The sequence below is a fragment of the Cucurbita moschata genome, unplaced genomic scaffold, assembly GCF_002738365.1.
Source record: "Cucurbita moschata cultivar Rifu unplaced genomic scaffold, Cmos_1.0 Cmo_Scf00033, whole genome shotgun sequence".
NCBI lineage: Eukaryota > Viridiplantae > Streptophyta > Magnoliopsida > Cucurbitales > Cucurbitaceae > Cucurbita > Cucurbita moschata.
In genome coordinates this window covers 1,201,251-1,220,976 of record NW_019268549.1, presented here as the reverse complement: position 1 = coordinate 1,220,976, position 19,726 = coordinate 1,201,251, and positions in this window count along the sequence as shown.

Sequence of the window (19,726 nt, the reverse complement as noted above, 5' to 3'; positions counted from 1 at the left end):
TTTTTTTTTTTTTTTTTTTTTTTTTTTTGATTTCGCATCGTTACATTTAAGCTTAAAAGACTTAAAAAGACTCAGGAAGGCGTGAGGATTGGAAAGGGCTCAAAGATAGGGCCCACCAATCCCTAATCCGCCACATCTGGGTGCGGCTTGGATTGGCACACGCACGCAAGTGATAGCCCTAGGTCGGCTGTGAGAGACTAGGTCAATGACCCATGGGATTGTGCAGGTGGATTGGTCGAGCGTCAGGCAAAACTCGGTGACTTGACCATGGACATCAGGTGGGTTGATGGGTCGAGGTTGTGGATGCTTTCGGGGATGGGTTGGAAGGTAATCCACGTCTCTAATCACGCCCTCTCTTGACCCGACGGCTCACGCACCTCAAAAAAAAGATATAGCAGAGATGGTTATAAAAATTATACCCAATAAGTCACCTACTTGTAGACTCTCGTCGCACCCTAAGCTTAACAAACAAACACGGGCTATTCATTGGCTCTAGGATGTCTGGTTCTAGTCTTATTCCCTTGGGACAGCTGGTTCTCCGTTATTTCATTTAATACCTAAGAATTCCTTAAGCCAAGCTGTAATGACTGGTGCCTTTCTAATGAGATTCTATCTCTACATAGCTATCTAAGACTATATGACATCTTAACTAGGGGTGTGTTGAGTACCTCCTAGGCCCATGATAGTCCCCCTTGTTGAGGGCACGATCCAATCCGTTCCCATTCAACAAATGGGTTGCATGACGTGGGGCCACATTTTCCATGCAAAACGGTTAGAAGTAGTGAGAACTGATTAGGAACACCTGGTCCTCCCACGAAGCTATAGACTTGAATTTGAAGCACTTTCAGCAACAGCAGCTACGTTCATACACCCTGCAGTAGTGTATAAAGTTCCAGATTTTGTGCCACGTGCTACTACCATAGCACCATTCACAATCTTCCACGAACTCTTCCCAAACTCTGTTGCATAACTTGTGCATTCCAATTAACTAATAGAGATCAAGTTCTTCTTGAGATCATCAATATATCTGACATCCTTTATAATGTTCACCAATTTCCTGCTGGAGTTTTTATGCAGACATCCCCTTTTCCTTCAATCTTCAAATCTTTGTTGTCGGCACCATACACCATCTCGAAATTTCTAGACTTGAAATTTCGAAAAAGCTCTTTGTTTGGAGACAAATGAAAATATTTACCTGAATCCAAAACCCAGGATTCAGTCGGATTGTCCACACTGAGGATTAGAGCGTCCCCAATGTCTTTTGCTGAATTCATAGAATCGTCGTCATCCTTTGATTTGTGATTTTTTTTGCTTCCTCTTTGGTGTTGTACAATCTATTTGAATGTGACATTTTTCTCACAACTCCAACGCTTTACTTTTGGTTTGTTTGGAGATTTTTCTCAGTTTTTTTATTTTGATCGCCCATTGTTTGAACCCTTCGATTTACTTCTTCTCGTTTGGTCAATAATGAGAGCACCACTAGATGAATTTTCACTTTCTCGTTTACGAATACTTTCGCTAAAAACTACATCTCGGATTTCATCAAACTTCAGTTTCTCAGATCCTCAAGAACTGCTGATTGCGGCAACAATAGTATCTCACGACACGGGTAAAGATAACATCAAAATCAATGCTTTTATTTCATCTTCAAAAATAATTTCCACCGATCTCAATTCACTTTCAATCATGTTGAGCTCTTTTATATGATCTGCAACTGATCCACCTTCAGATATTTGTAGATTGAACGGCCTCTGCATCAAATACACCTTGTTCATAGCCGATGATTTTTCGTACATATTCGACAACACTTTCAATAGGTCCGACATCATTTCTGGACAATGTCAACCGGATCAACCCCAAGGCTTGAAGATCCTTGAGCTTCCACTGCTTCATGGTTAAGGTATGCAGCTTCAATCCCAATAGAGGTTCGTGAAGATCTTTTTGGTATAGATAATCTTCAATCAACATCTTCCAGAAACTGAAATCGGATCATCAAACTTCTCAATTCTAATCTTTGAACTTTCCATCTTCAAAGACGTGGTGAATCTCGCGTCGCTCTGATACCAGTTGTTAGGATCGCACAACAACGCACACACTTGATCAAGATGAACATAAAGAAGAGTTGAGAGAAAATTCAAGGAGGAATATGGTTGAAGGTTTTATTGATGACTTCAGGTATGTATACCAAAGATGAATATAGAGATTGAATAAAGTACATTTTGAAAGAATTGCCTAAGGGGTATATATATGGTTTCAGCTTACTACCTATTTTTACCAAGTCAAGCTTATTGACTCACATTCTTCCCCATAAGCTTGACTTTGCTTGAGTTTTTTCACTTCGAACAACTCATGCATGTCTGCAAAGCTTAACCTTTGTTAGGGCCTTGATCTGTAGTGTTAACTTTGTTGTGTTCTGATTAACTCGATATTCATCACAAGAAGTTTTAATTCTACAACATGCAATTTCTTTTGCTTCTCTCTTATGTGTAGGGACAGCTTCATCTTGTAGGGTATTTATTTGTCTTTCAACCTTCTTTTTAGACATGCCTCTAGCCTTCTTTGGTTGAGAGAACAAGTTTGATGTCCCATTTTTCTTATGCTCTAGTGGTCTTCCTCTAGGCCTAGGTTGAGATTACAAGTATGATGAAACATGTCATCTTGTAGGTTACTCTTCACTTATTGTAGTAGTATCTGGTTTCTTCTTGGCTATGTTCGTCGATTCCTTTTTCTCTCGACCCATTGGTTTCTTCTTCACTTTCTTGTTGTCAACGCCAATGGATACTTTTGGAAGATGTTGATGGTCTTTCAATAGTATCTTATACAGGCAATTTCGCGACCGTTTTACCTTCATCAACAAAGCCCCGTTTCTTTCGTAAACCTTGAGGAACGGGTTGACTATCTCCACTTTGCTACCTTCTTTTGTCATTTGACTAAGGCTAATAATATTGCTCTTCAAACTCAGGATGTAATACACCTTGGTCAATAGACGTTGATCTTCGTTCTTACACTGGAACAAGATAGATCCTTTGCCTTAGATATGTACAATTGATATATCGCAAAGCTTCACGTTTCTAGTGAACTTCTCATCAAGCTCCTTGTACTTTGCTCGATCTCTAGTCATGTGGTTGCTCGCTCCGTTGTCTAGGTACCACATGTTGGTCTCCACTTAGCCTTCTCCATCTATGAAGAGGTTCGCCATAACCTTCTCTTCATTAAGCATCAACAGGTTGGGCATTATCTCGGCCAACATCAATGTGGGCTCTTCATCATCCGAGAACATGAGGTTTGCCTCCTTATTGCTCTCCTTGTTGTGGCACTCTACCGCATAATTTTCCACAAGAGTGACACTTGATCATACTCTTGGCCTTTCGAGGGTAGGCATTTTCATGGGTTTGTGAGGTATTGTCACGACCTTCTCTACCACCACGTCTGCGGCCACGTCTGTTAGATAAAAACTATGGTTTTTTTCTTATTTAGTATATTCACAAGTTAGTTGTTTTTTTGGTTTTTTGATATCTAAATTAGCGCTTCACGTTTAATGGAATAGCACATTTTTTGTTGGCCATTTGGGCAAACTTTAGGCGCAAGATTTGTGCCACTACGACTAATTTTAGGATAGGATGGTTGTTTAAATATGTCAACGAAATGAAAATAACAATCCATCGGGTCTTCAGCGCATACTTTCTCTCTTTGCTATTTTTTCGTTATTTTCTTCTTCCAAGATTTTTCGCTCGACTTTTTCTCCGTCAACATTTCCTCCTCAGTCAAAACAACAAGTGGTATCAAAGCCTGGTTTAATCCACCGGTGGTATATCATTCCGGAGGAGGCAACTTTATCAAAAGCCAAGTTGAATAGCTCAATTGGTTAGAACGTCGATCTAACAACAACAGTTCTCAAGTTTAAGTAGAAGAAAATGCAAAGCGCGAAAATACACACATTGTGGGGTCCATCCCAAGTAGGCTCGCTCACTCCTCACGTCGCCGCTAAGTATCGACTTCTCCATCACTGTCATTAAGAGGCCGACGTCGAGAGGGGGGGTGATCAGGGAAGCAACCGCCTCTTTGCAGTACTCGATGCTGACAAGGTCCAATTACAATGAGTGAGCCTCATTGATGCGCGTCAACCTACAGGCGCAAGGGTTGTGTCAAGCTGTGGAGCCGGATGAAGGAGAAACGATCGAGTACTGAGAGGATTGGCTGGCGTTCGCTGCCATAGTACAGTCTCTCTGTGCCTCCAGAGATTCTGGTGTCTCTCTCCACCAAGCGCACTGCTCAATCGGCCTAGGAGGGTATTAAATCCTGTCGGGTTGGTGTGCAGCGAGTGCAAAAATCCAATATCGAGTAGTTGCGGAAGGAGCTTTTGGAGATCTGCTTTAAGGACGGTGAATCCGTTGATGACTTTTAAATGGATCACGGGGCTCGCCAACAGCATCACCACTCTCGGTGAGAGCATCAGCGAGACAGAAATCGTGAAGAAGATGTTGCAGGTCGCCCCTGAATCAAGACATTACTTGACGTGAACGACCTAATAGTGGAAGAGGTGATTGGAAGACTGCGCAACGTCGAGCAGTGGTAGTAGAATGCTCGCTTCAGCTATCAACAAGCAGTATGGTCGACAGCTCCTCATTGAGGAGGAATGGCTTGCACGCCTAAAGCTCCATGACCAACACCGGCGAGAGCAACTAGTCCTCCAGCCGCCTAGGAGTCGATTGATGGCAGGTCAATCCAATGCTCGAATTGCGAGAAGCAGGGCCACCTGAGCAAGAATTGCTGGAGAAAGCTCAGGAACAAGGAGAAGGCCCATGTGGATTGATCCGAATGCCCGCTTTAACTGTTGACAAGCAGCTGGGTCGACAGCTCCTCACTGAGAAGGAATGGCTTACATGCCTAAAGCTCCACGAAAACATCAACGAGAGCAACGGGTCATCTAGCCGCCTATGAGTCAACTGATGGCAAGTCAATCTAGTGCTCAAACTACGGGAAGAAGAGCCACCTGAGAAAGAATTGATGGAGCAAGCTCAGGAACAAGGAGAAGGCCCATGTGGCTCGATTCGAGGAGGAAGAGCCGGCTCTTTTCATGGTGAGTGCATTAGTCCTATCCGACATCCCCAATTCCAATCCAAATCCACGGAGGTAATCGACGACGATGTAACTGCTCCGTTGAGCATCAAACCCGAGGAAGAGCTCCAGCTGGGCGTAACAAAGGCACCACCTGGGGAGCCAATTTAGCTGAAGGAGGAGGCGTGTTTGCTCAAATCGGTGAAAGAGGGGAGTAGCAAGAGCACCGACGATGGGTCCTCGACTCATGGGCAACAAACCATATGACCGGGGCCAGGTCTACGTTCTCTAAGCTCGATTCGGAGATTTGCGGGATGGTGAAATTTGGCGACGGCTCCATCGTCCAGATCGAAGGGCGCGACACCATCCTGTTCGTCAGCAAGGGAGGCGAGCACCGCAAGTCGACGACGTCTACTTCATCCTGAGGCTCAATGCTAACCTTGTGAGCCTGGGTCAACTCGATGAGGCCAACTGCTTCATTTTCATCAACGACGGCTGCTCACGCAAGTTTGACGCACGAAAAACCGTCTTTACATCATGGAGTTGGAGATAGAGCTCCGGCTAGCCTCTCGGCCAGGACCGAAGAAGTATCTTGGAGGTGGCACGCAAGGTATGGGTACCTGAACTTTCCTGCTCTACAAAAACTACACAAGGAGGAGATGGTGCACGGTTTACCGACAATTGAAGGCGTGAATAAACTGTGCAATGGGTGTCTCATCGGCAAGCACAAGGAGAAGATGGTGCATGGTTTACCAGCAATTGAAGGCATAAATAAGCTGTGCGACGGGTGTCTCATCGGCAAGTAGAAGCACACCCCCTTTCCATCTCAAGCATCCTACCGCGCCGGTGAGCCATTAGAGCTCGTGCACGACGATATCTACAAGCCCATCAAACCGGAAACCTCAGGCGACAAAACCCCCTTCCTCTTGCTGGTCAATGACAAAGGCCGCTTCATGTGGCTGATCCTGCTGCAAGCAAAAAGTGAGGCGACAGAGGCGATTAAGCTCATTCAAGCGCGAGCGGAGGTAGAATGCGAGAAGAAGATGCGAGTGCTACGCACGGACCGAGGTAGACAATTCACCTCATCGAGCTTTGGTAAGTACTGCGACGAGCTTGGTATGTAGCAACAACTAACAGTGCCCGACTCTCTCCAGCAGAACGGGGTGGTGAATGCCAAAATCAGACCATCGTCAGGACAGCAAAGTCATTGCTGATGACGGTCGGGATGCCTAGGAGGTTCTGGGGAGAGGCGGTAATGACAACTGTCTATCCCCTCAATCGGCCGCCAACGCGAAGCCTTGACTAGAAGACGTCGCATGAGGCCTGATACAACAAGAAGCCAGCAGTACATCATCTCTAAGTGTTCAGCTGCGTCGCATACATAAAGGTAGCGCGTCCCCACCTCGCCAAGCTCGATCCCAAGGGGCTGAAGGTCATCTTCATCGGCTACAAACCCGGGAGCAAGGCGTACAAGCTCTATGATCCTGCAGGGGGCAAGCTCATGTGTCTCGCGGCGTCATCTTCACTGAAAGCACCTTCTGGCAGTGGAACGACGTGATCAAGGTAAACCAAAACCCAAATCAATTCATAGTGGAGTACCTTGTCACCGAGCCGGGAGAAGGAGGAGCGCAGTACCTGGAACCGTCACCGCCGCCAGCAACTACACCCCCTAAATCAGTGGAGTTTGCAACACCACGGACTACGAATTTGACGCTGGATGCTGATCACGTTGATGATCTGGTGGCCAGGTACTAGAGATGGAAGACCTAGTGGGAGGAGGTGAACCACCTAGACTGGCGGCACGCGAACTCGAATAAGAGTGACCGAACTGCATGCCATCAGCACAGATACCGAACACCTTCGCCGAAGCAGAAAGGAACCCATGTTGGCTGAAGGCAATGCAGGAGGAGATGGTGTCCATTGCTGAGAACAAGACGTGGAATCTAGAGGACATGCCGCCGGGACATCGAGCCATAGGGCTCAAATGGGTCATCAAACTGAAGTGTAACGAAGAGGGAGAAGTGAAACACAAGACCCGTCTAGTGGCAAAAGGCTACGTCCAGAAGCAAGGAGTGGACTTCGAGGAGATATTCGCGCTGGTTTCAAGGCTGGAATCTGTTCGCTTATTGCTGGATATCTCAGCACATCATTTCTGAGAGGTCAATCACATGGACGTGAAATTCGTGTTCCTCAACGAAGAGTTGAAAGAGATCGTCTATGTCCGACAACCACCAGACTTCCTGGACAATTACAACTCTAACAAGGTATTGCGCGTACACAAGGCACTCTATGGGCTTTGGCAAGCACCACGAGCCTGGAATGCAAAGCTCGACAGTACCTTGCTGTCGTTGAAGTTCAAGCACTGTGCCTCTGAACATGGCATGTACACGCACGGCCACGGCGAGCAGAGATTGATTGTGGGAGTGTATGTCGACGACCTCATAATTACTGGAGGTGACATGGATGTCCTCAGAAGATTCAAGAGAGAGATGTCAAAGAACTTCAAGATGAGCGATCTCGGCGTGCTGAGTTACTATCTCAGCATCGAAGTGCAATAGAGTAATGTTGGTATCACCATCTTTCAAGGTGCGTACGCAAAGAAGCTGTTGGACACAGCTGGAATAGCGGACAGTAACCCTACAAGGACGCCAATGGAAGCCCAACTTCAACTAAGGAAAGCTGGCACTACAACTGCATTTGACTCCACCAATTACCGCAGGATTCTCTGAAGCCTGCATTATCTGGTAAACACACGCCTTGATCATGCTTATTCTATTGGATACGTGAGTAGGTTTATGGAAGCACCGAGGGAAGAGCATCTTATGGCTGTCAAGCGCATCCTGTGTTATGTGGCCAAAACCAGAGGCCAGGGTGTGAGATACTGCGCAAGGAGAGGAAAGGAGAAGCTTGAGCTGATCGGTTAAAGTGATAGTGACATGGCCGGTGATGTTGATGATCGTAAGAGCACCGCGGGATGATTTACTTCTTCTCAAGCGGCGCGATCTGCTAACAATCAACTAAGCAAAACACATCAGGGGCTTCAACGGCAGTAACACAGGGGGTCTGGCTTGCGCAACTGATGGAAGAACTCATCGGAAAAGAAGGCGATCCACCAATGCTTTATGTAGACAACAAAGCTACGATCTCCCTGATCAAAAATCTAGTTTTGCATGACTAGAGCAAGCACATAAAAATCAGATTCCACTACATCCGAGAATGTGCAAATCGGGGGCTTGTCAAGATTGATTTCATCCGAACAGAGAAACAGCTTGGAGACATTTTCACCAAGTCCCTGGCGTGGGTAAAATTTGTAGAACTACGTTCAAAGATCGGAGTTCAATAAGATAGATATACCTTTTTAGAGGAGATTGTTAGATAAAAGCTATGGTTTTTCCTTATTTAGTATATTCACACGTTCCCTAAAACTTAGTTAGTTGTTTTTTTGGTTAGGAGGAGATTATTAAATATGTCTAACAGAATGAAAATAACAATCCATCGAGTCTTCAACGCATACTTTCTCTCTCTATTATTTTTCCGTTATTTTCTTCTTCCAAGATTTTTCGTTTGGCTTTTTCTCCGTCAAAATTTCCTCCTTGGTCAAAACAACAACATCCACGACCACTTTTTTTCTTTTTTTGTTATGCCTGTCACTTTTGGTCGTACTTGAAAAAGAAGAGTCATCTACATCTTTCTTTTTCTTCTGTGGTAGCCACTCCTCATGTGTGAGTAAGAGGTATTTCTTCTCCTCTTTGTCTTCGTAGCCACGAAGTCTCTACTCATGGACCTTAAGACGACCAACGACCTTCTCAACCGACATGTTCTTAAGGTCGCCGAACTGCTCGATGGAGGTAACAATCTGCATGAATCTTGGGGGAACAACTTGAATGAACTTCTTGACGACGGAGATCTCCACCACGTTGCCTAATGAACGAATGTCGCTGATGATCATTGTCAACTTCATGGAAAATTCGTCTATGACTCACCGTCCTTCATGCAGATAGCCTCGAACTCACTCTTCAAGGTGTGCACATTTGCTTCCTTGGCACATTCCACACCCACATGCATTGTTTGCAGCGTCTCCCACGCTGCCTTTACCGAGTCCTTCTCTGCCATTGTCGAGTTCTTCTCTGCCAACTTGAGAGTGACGTCCTCTGAGATTGATTGGTAGATGCCAGCAAGAGTCATCCCATCCTATCCTTACGCTTCTCAACTTCCTCACCATGCTCTATGGCGTCCCACACGCCATGTGCTTGTAAGTTAACACATCTTTATCTATCATATTGCGTAGTTACTCTTCGTGAGTAACGGGTATTGGAGCATTACACTCCCCCTCTCTTTCGCTCCTTATTGCTATCACGTCTCCTCCAGCAACTTTCTATGGTGATGACATTTGTTTCGGCATCCAAGCTTTGATACCAAACATTGGAAATGACCCACGATTGAAATATGTTGAAACAAATAACTGAACCCGAAGAGTAACTTGAGGGGAGAGAACTTTTTTAACAAAGAAACCTTAATCACATATGCTTATTAATTCTCTTTGTTGTTGTGAAAATAGTATACAATCTCATGAGTATATATAATTTTGAAAGTACAACTAGTTTCCTAAACTTAACTATCTTATAATTTTGAAAGTACAACTAGTTTCCTAAACTTAACTATCTTTATAATTAAAGACTACAAATTTTCCCAAACTTATTCAAGCCAATAACTATTTTTTACCACCTTATTGACTCATAAATCCCACACCCTATACCTATTTTCCAAAAATTGGCTTAGGAGAACCCTTGGTAGTACTCCTTTGATCAAAACTCCTAAGGTTTGGGCTCACAGTCATAAGATCTTCATAAATCTTTTAATATAATCTTTATTAAAAAATTATAATAAATCAATATATTCATAACAAAGATTTTTTTCTATTTATCTAAAAAAATACTTATTTCTTCCAAAGTTTCTTTATAACTTTTATCTTTTACGAAAGTATCTTTTAACCTATAATTGGAGGAGCAGGGTAGAAGGAGAGACAGGTGTGACAAGGGTTTATGGCGGTTGACATTGTTAAGGACATTTAATCCTGAATTATAGTTTACATTATATATCATATTTGATTTTTTAATATACGAAAATATCTTCTATCATGATTTACTATAGGTATCCATTTATTGTTTGATAAGGACCAACAATGCTGGATTTTGCAAAGCTAGAGGTCCTTCTAGAATCCTTGCAACGTTCACAAAGAAAGCTAACTTAACGAATTGATTCCAACCAAGAGTTGGTTAGAAGATGAATGACTCTTAGATCAAACTTGGAATCTATGATGGTCACTCTTAGATTCCAAGACGACTCACTCCAGAATTAGCTTGATCAAAACTAATTCAATGAATCGGTTTAAACATCAAACCTAAAGCAAAGTTTGAAAAAGAATAACACCAAAAAAGGTATTAAGAAAACACAAAAGTTTTGTTTGTATTCAACAAATTCATCCTAAAATTGAAAATTACATGTCTTTAAATAGGCCCACAAGATAACCCTATGATAAAGTTCAACCACCAACCACAAATCACTGATAAATGCTATTAAATACAAATTGAAGAAAAAAGGCATTCATAAATTGTCTTAATTGGTAATTCAACTACCAATGACAAGTCTTTTAATCACTTTCGAATGTCAGCCACTCCATTATTTTCTTGATTTGATACTTGAATCTTCTTTGTATTGCTTCTTGTAATTGCTCGTTCGAGTACATGGAAGTGATCAGTTGTTGGATTCATATCATCGTTATTTCCATAATCTTTGTAATTTATTTGATTATCTAAATGATTATAAAAAGAGAACTTTCACCACCATTTAGATGGAGTGGTTTTAGCAAATATTCTCATGGTAACAGACTCTTTTGGTTTAACAACTCTGATCCTTTATTTTCAATGGCTTCTGAATCCTTTACTCATCTTCTTCTCCACCACCACTGCTGACTTTGACGCCGCACAAGCAGTCTCCATGACTGTCGTAGGTGGAGCGGATTGATTACTCTTCGACTCCACCCTTTTGACTTCCAAATCACCCTTCGCCATACTCTGTACATACAACAACACCTTTTCCAACACATTCGGTTTTTCCTTAGCCAATATAGCCTCTTTCATTTTCTTCCCAATCGACCCTTCATCCTTCACCAAACCCTAACATCAGGATCTTCATCAACATTCTCAAAATCTTGACAATCGACCTTCTACAGAGATTTACCCTCGGAATCTAAGCGTTGTACTGGCCTCTTCACCAACCAAGTCTACGCCGACCTCCTCGCTAAAATCGGTTCCTTTTCCCACTATGGCGACTCTTTCCGCTTCAACATCGTCTTCGTCCCTTGCTCTGAGGAGCGTGGCTCACTCTCAAACTGTCGTGTACGTGGAAATGGTGAACACCTACTATGGCACCGGCTACTTCTCCACTGGCTCCGCCTACTGCTCCTTCAGAGTCACCAGTGCAAACTTCAGTTGCAAAATATGTTTGAGATATTATTATTCGTGCTCATTTGCTCTATAGAAAACTAATCCACAAGGTGCAGATTGTTGACTCCGGTAATTCGGAAGAAAACGTCGACCAAAAACAAACGGCGAAGAAAGTTTCTTCGAAGAAATAATAGCAGAAAGTAAAAAGAGAGAGGGAGAGAATTTGTTGAAGACCCGATGTTTTATTTCTCATTCAGTTGAATTCTCTAAATAACAAACCTAATTACAAAAATAGAAAGAGTGGGTGAAACTTCGCTCAAAGTTAGCCTAAAATGGCCGGCTAAATTTACGCTCTTCCATTAGCGTGAATTCAGAAATTTAAAAGGTCAAAACAGCTTAACTACATCTAAGAACCATAGCTTTTATTTAATAATCTCCTCCTAAGGGTTGTGCTATATCTAACTTATTATTTGAACTCCGATCTTTGAGCGTAGTTCTTCAAATTTTACCCGTGCTAGGGACTTGGTGAAAATGTCTCCAAGTTGTTCCTCTGTTCGATGAAATCAATCTTGATGAGCCCTCGATCTGCACATTCTCGAATGTAGTGGAATCTGATTTCTATGTGCTTGCTCCAGTCGTGCACAACTGGATTTTTTATCAAGGAGATCATAGCTTTGTTGTCCACGTATAGCATTGGTGGATTGCTTTCTCTCCCGATGAGTTCTTCCATTAGTCGCGCAAGCCAGACCCCTTGTGTTGCTGTCATCAAAGCGGCGATGTATTCTGCTTCGCAGGAAGACAAACCAACTACCTTCTGCTTTATTGATTGCCAGCAGATCGCGCCGCCTGAGAGGAAGTAGATCATTCCGCTGGTGCTCTTGCGATCATCAACGTCACCGGCCATGTCACTATCACTGTAGCCGATCAGCTTGAGTTTGTCCTGTCCTCTCCCTGCGCAGTATCTTACACCCCAGCCTCTGGTTCCGACTACATAGCGCAGGATGAGCTTGACAGCCACTAGATGCTCCTCCCAGATAGCGTAGACTCCCGACAATCCTACGGTAATTGGTGGAGTCGACTGTCGTCGTAGTGCCGGCCTTCCTTAATTGGAACCAGACCTCCATTGGCGTCCTTGTAGGGTTACTGTCTACTAGCCCAGCAGTATCCAACAGCTTCTTTGCGTACGCACTTTGACAGATGGTGATGCCAGTAGTACTTTATTGCACTTCGATGTCGAGGTAGTAGCTGAGTACGCCGAGATCGCTCATCTTGAAGTTCTTTGACATCTCCCTCTTGAATCTTTCGAGGACTTCCATGTCGCCTCCAGTGATTATGAGGTCTTCGAGTACACTCCCACGATCAGTCGCTGCTCGTCGTGGCCGTGCGTGTACATGTCATGCTCAGAGGCACAGCGCTTGAACTTTAGTGAGAGTAGGGTACTGTCGAGCTTCATGTTCCAAGCTCGTGGTGCTTGTCGAATCCCGTAGAGTTCCTTGTGCAGGCGCAGTACCTTGTACAGGCGGATTCCTTTGTTTAATTCAGTTTGTTTGGAGAGCTAAACTTAATAGGGGAGGCGAGAGAGTTTTATATAGTTTAAGTAGGTTGATGTATGATTTTAGTTTATTAAAGAGTTGTTGTTAATGATTTATATGTATGTTTAATTAGCTACTTTACATACATAGTTGTTCTCTTATTCGGGAGAAGAGAGGGAGCAATGAAATCCTCTTTAATACTCTAGTTCCATAGCAAGAAGACTTGAATGGTAATAGAAGGGTTAGGAATAATTCTACTCCTAGAGCCTTGTCAATAGAAATTACAACGATTATGAAAATAATCACCATTCATGACCCTCGGAAGTGGGCTTGAGAATCTATTAAAAGGAACTAAAATCTACCACAAAACTCAACAACTTATCTATTTAATCTCTCTTCGCCGAACCTTCCTCATTATAGTTGATTTTCTCCTCATTTTCTGTTTTTCGACAGTAGTGGCACTCTATTTTAGTTTTGTTTAAATAGTTAAAATCTCCAACACTCATTTGAATGTTACCCAAAAACTCACTTAATTTCCAGTGATAAGATTAACCAAAAAGATAGGTTCCCTGTGGAATCGATAATTTACTTATTATTTGCTACTTGTGATAGTGTATACTTGCACTTATTCTTGTGAATTTTACATCATTTTATTATATACATCCACAAGTGATCAAAAAGCGGACTTCACGTCCATATGGTGGACCTCCCAATAGCAATGTGCCGCAATTGCCAGCAAAAGGCGGACGAATTCTAACCTTGCCACCGGCGCAAATACCTCTTCGAAGTCCACTCCTTGCTTCTGGACGTAGCCCTTCGCCACCAGACGGGCCTTGTGCTTCACAACTTCTCCCTTTTTGTTGCGCTCAATTTGAAGACAAATTTGAGCCCTATGGCTCGGTGTCCCGGGGCATATCCTCTAGACTCCATGTCTGGTTCTCGGTGATGGATGTCATCTCCTATTGCATTGCCTTCAGCCAGCACGGGTTCCTTTCTGCTTCGGCGAAGGTGTTCGGTTCATCTACACTGAGCGCATGAATTTCGGCCACTTCTTCGAGCTCGCGCGCTGCCAATCTAGGTGGTTCACCTCCTCCCATTAAGTCATCCATCCTCCAGTACCTGGCCACCAGATCATCATCGTGATTGGCATCCAGCGTCGAATCCGCAGTCTGTGGTGTTGCGAACTCCACTGGTTCAAGGGGTGCACCTGCTGGCAGTGGTGACGGTTCCTGATGCTAGGCTCCTCCTTCTTCTGGCTTGGTGACGAGGTACTCCACCGTAGATTGATTTAGGTTGTGGTCAACCTCGATCACGTTGTTCCACTGCCAGAAGGTGCTTTTGTCGAAGATGACGTCGCGAGACACGTGAGCTCGCCCCCCTACAGGATCAAAGAGTTGTACGCCTTGCTCCCGGGTTCATGCCGATGAAGACGACCTTCAGCCCACTGGGATCAAGCTTGACGAGGTGGGGACGCGTTACCTTCATGTATGCGATGCAGCCGAACATGCAGAAATGATGTACCGTTGGCTTTTTGTTGTACCAGGTCTCATATGGCATCTTTCCATCGAGACTTCGGATTGGTGACCGATTGAGGAGATAGACGGTCGTCATTACCGCCTCTCCCCAGAATCTCCCAGGCATCTCGGTCGTCACCAGCAATGACCTCGCTATCCCGACGATGGTCTGATTTTGGCGCTCCACCACTCCGTTCTGTTGGGGGAGTAGGGCGACGTTAGGTGCCGTTGTATGCCGAACTCGTCGCAGTACTTACCAAAACTTGCCGAGGTGAATTCTCTACCTCGATCTGTGTGCAGCACTCGCATCTTCTTCTCATATTTGGCCTCCGCTCGTGCTTTAATGCGCTTAACTGCCTTTGTCGCCTCACTTTTCGCTTGCAGTAGGGTCAGCCACATGAAGCAGCTTTTGTCATTGACTAATAGGAGGAAGAGACTCTTACCGCCTGGGATCACCGGCTTGATGGGCCCGCAGATATCGCTGTGTACAAGCTTCAACGGCTCATCGGCACGGTAGGATGTACGAGACGAAAAGGGTGTGCACCTCTATTTGCTGATGAGACACCCATCGCACAGCTTGTTCACGCCTTTGATTGTCGGCAAACCGTGCACCATCTCCTCCTTCTGTAGCTTTTCTAGAACAGGAAAGTTTAAGTGCCCGTACCTTGCATGCCACCTCCAAGATACCTCTTCGGTCTTAGCCGACAGGCTGACAGGTTACTCTATCTATCTCTAACTCCAGGATGTAAAGACGGTTTGTCGTGCGCCGAACTTGCTGAGCAGCCGTCATCGATCATCGCAGATTTTGAGTAGCCCGCGCTCGATGAAAATGAAGTAGCCTACCTCATCGAGTTGACCCAGACTCACAAGGTTAGCCTTGAGCCTCGGGATGAAGTAGACGTCGGTCAGCTTACGGTGCTCGCCTCCATTGCTAAGGAACAAGATGGTGCCGCGCCCTTCGATCTCGACGATGGAGCCGTCGCCGAATTTCACCGTCCGCGAATCTCCGAGTCGAGCTTGAAGAACGCAGTTCTAGCCCCGGTCATATGGTTTGTTGCCCCTGTGTCGAGGATCCATCGCCGGTGCTCGTGCTGCTCGTCCCTCTCGCCGATCTGAGCGAACACTCACTCACTCCTCCTTCATTTGAATTGGCTTCGCAGCTGGTTTCGCCTTTGCTACACCTAACTGGAGCTCTTCCTCGAGTTCGACGTCGTCGTCGATTGCCTCCACCTTCGTGGATGCTGGTTTCGCCTTTGCTACACCTAACTGGAGCTCTTCCTCGGGTTCGACGTCGATTGCCTCCACCTTCGTGGATTTGGAATTGAAATTGGGGATGTATGCACTTTACCATGAAAGATTGTTGGCTCGTCCTCCTCGAATTGAGCCACATGAGCCTTCTCCTTGTTCCTGAGCTTGCTCCAGCAATTCTTGCTCAAGTGACCTCTCTTTTCCCGCAGTTTTAGCACTGGATCGGCCTGGCATGGCCATCGTTCGACTCCTTCTTTTGATCCCCATCTTTCCCTCGTGTGTGCCCGCGAGATTTTCATGGTTTCTTACCGCATTTGCGACTGGAGGGCCCGTTGCTCTCGCCGGTGTTGTCGCGGAGCTTTAGGCGTGCAAGTCATTCCTCCTCAATGAGAAGTAGACAACCCTCCTTGGAGCGTTAGGCGTGCAAGTCATTCCTCCTCAATGAGGAGTAGACGACCCTCCTTGTCGAGGGCCAAAGAGGGTATTTTTCTTCCGCTCTCGACGTTACGCAGTCTTCTGGTCACCTCTCCACCGTTAGGTCGGCGGTATTTTTCTTCCGCTGCTCCACGTTACGCAGTCTTCTGGTCACCTCTCCCCACCGTTAGGTTGTTCACGTCAAGCAATGTCTCGATTGAAATAGCAACTTGCTCGAGGTGGGACGACCTACACAACATCTTCTTCACAATTTCTGTCTCGCTGATAACACCGAGAGTGGATGGACCCCACGATGTGTGTATTTTCGCGCTTTGCATTTTCTTCTACTCAAACCTGAGACCCGTGTGTTGTTAAGTCAACACTCTAACCACTGAGCTATTCAACTTGACTGTTGATAAGATTGGCTCTTCTGTAATGATATACCACCGATCGCTTCAACCTGGCTCTAATACCACTTGTTGACTTTGGCAATTGACTCTGGCAATTCGGAGAAAAATGTCGACGAAAAACAAACGGCGAAGAAAGTTTCTTCGAAGAAATAATAGGGGAAAGTAAAAAGAGAGGGAGAGAATTTGCTAAAGACCCGATGTTTTATTATTCAGTTGAATTCTTTAAATAACAAACCTAATTACAAAAATAGAAAGAATGGGCGAAAACTTCGCCCAAAGTTGGCCAATAATGGCCAGCCAAATTTACACTCTTCATTAGCGTGAATTCAGAAATTTAAGAGGTCAAAACAACTTAATTAAGGACCATAGTTTTATTTAATACAGATGTCACTCCATCTCCACCCCTCTCTTTCTTTCTTCATTTAAAATACACCCTAGAGTCTGCATTCTCGGTTTATTTCCTCTTCTTCCTCTTTTCTTCATAGCCACCATCGAAACCTCTCTCTGTCTCTTGCCCTTTTCTCATAAGAGTCATTGCTAATTCTAAAGCGTCTACCTTGCCTCTTTATAGTCTAGACCTCATGGAATTGTTATGTGGATTGTCCATTCTCTCCCTGTTTTTTTGTTCTCTTTATAGTCTAGACCTCATGGAATTGTTATGTGGATTTTCCATTCTCTCCCTGTTTTTTTTGTTCCATTAGTAGCTTGATCAAGGCCCTTCAAATGGTCCCCTCTCTCCCTCTTCTCCTTCTTTTGGGTTTCTCCCTCCTACTTCGTGGGATAGACATATTCTTGCCGGAGCCAAAGCAACATCGCCTTATATGAACCAAGAAACATTAATCATACAATATATTTCAATGAAGATGTGAAGAAAATGCGGTTGAAATTAATTCATTTCACATTGAAGAAAAACGAAGTTTCATTGTTATAAATTTTGGCGGATTACAATTTAGAGTAATTTAGAGTTATTGTACTTCATTAATATATTTTAAGACTTTTTATTTACTTTAGGTTACATTTACATAATGGTCAATTATGACCATAAAGTATGAATGTTATAACTCTTGGAATGTCTTTAATAGTTTCATTTGAGGTTATATAAAGCCATGTATTGAGGTTACATAAAATCATGTATTGAGGTTATATAAAGTCATGTATGTTGTATTTGTAAGTAGACTGGGGAAAATATAGTATAAGAAGCATTTGTGCTTTCTTTAGCCAATGGCTAAGTTTATTTACAATTCTATGTAGTTTAGGTTGCATGTAAAATCATTCAAGCTCGACATGATCAATCTTGCTTGTGTAGTGATTTAAATCTCAAACAAGTGTTCTTGTGTTAAGATATTTGATTAACAAGAATCATTCAAGCTAGACATAATCGATCTTGCTTGTGGAGTGATTCGAATCTCAAACAATATTCTTGCCTTGAGATATTTGATCAACAAGGTAATCCGAATCTTACTCCCTTTATAGTGATTTCCCCATATCATCGCCACTACCCGATGATCCCTCTGTAGTTTTTGATGGCCAAGAAAAAACTATGCCGCCGAACCAGACGCCTTCTACGAGCTAAGTTACTGACATCTTCAAAAAAACAAAAGTGTTTCTCGACCTCTCTTTGAATTTTCAGATCCAAGCTTCACATTTGTTCAAATCCGACACTCAGCTTGCGAGAGGTGTTAAGGACATTTAATCCTGAATTATAGTTTATCATATATATGTCATATTTGATTTTTTATTATAGGCAAATAGGTAGATATTTGTGATTTTCATTGGCTTTTATTATAGGCCCTCTCTCTATTTGTTATTATTTTAATATTTTTGTAATTTATTTAATTTTGATTATAATTGGGCTTTTATTATAGGACCTCTCTCTATTTATTATTATTTTAATATTTTTGTAATTTATTTAATTTGGATTATAAACAGAGAACTCTCACCTCACTTATACGTATCTCCGGTTCTATCAAATATTCTCAGACATTAGGGAAGCCCGGGATCAATTAGAATCCGGAAATACAAAGGAGAATCCATATTTTTGTTTCTCATATTTAATTTTCTTACATAAAGTAGCAACAATAACCCATTGAAAAAAGAAGCATGAACTAGATATAGATCGCACAAAGACAATAATGTAATATCGAACCTCTTCGTAAATTGCAGGAGAGTTAGAGATTGTTCAAGGGCAGAGCACAGCCTTGCAGGCGTATAGTTCTAAAGAAGCAACCCCAATCAAAGCACAAAAGATGGTGTACACATAAACTTTCCTCTCCCAAGGCCTCCTCCTATACGCTGCATTTGAGTTTATGGGCATCAGTTCCTCCTCCAGCGACAGCCCATGGCTGGCCTCATCTCCGGCCTCCATCAATGAATCTTTGATTGCCAAGAGTTGTCGGTAGAGTTGATGATGTGTTTGGAGAATGAGATTGAGTTGATTTTGGTGGCGGTAGAGCATAAGAGGAGCGTCGAGAAAAAGCAGCATGTAAACCAAGCTGAACAAACAACTTAGAGCAACAATCACCCACCACTGCCCATTACAGCTGAGGGTAGAAATGTTAGAAGCAAAATTGGTGTTGGAGACACCGAAGAAGAAGAAGAAGACACGTTCCCAAACGCAATAAGCAACAATGATAGCGTGTAATTTGGTGTCATACTAATTCACTCTGCCTTCTACCTTCTCCCACATGCCTTTCACTTCTTCCATTCTCTTCTCCATCTGTTCTTCAATTTCCATTATTCTCATGAACATGAACAAGGTAAGTGGTGACAAAGACCTTTATATAGCCTAAATTAATATATTATGTGAGGGTGCGTACGTGGTGCTTGCGTGCATGCCTTTGTATAATATAAATTAATATAGTATGTGAGGGAGGGTGCGTGGTGCGTGGTGCTTGCGTGCCCGGCTATGTATAATGTAAATTAATACATTAGAAGCCGACATTGTGGAATTTGCTGTTGCCCACTTGATCCAAAACAAATATGCCCAACGGCAAACAATGCCATGTCATGCCATGCAACGACATGACATGAATGATGATACTTGATAAGATTGTTCTTTTTTTTTTTTTTTTTTTTTTTTTTTTTTTTTTTTTTTTTTTTTTTTT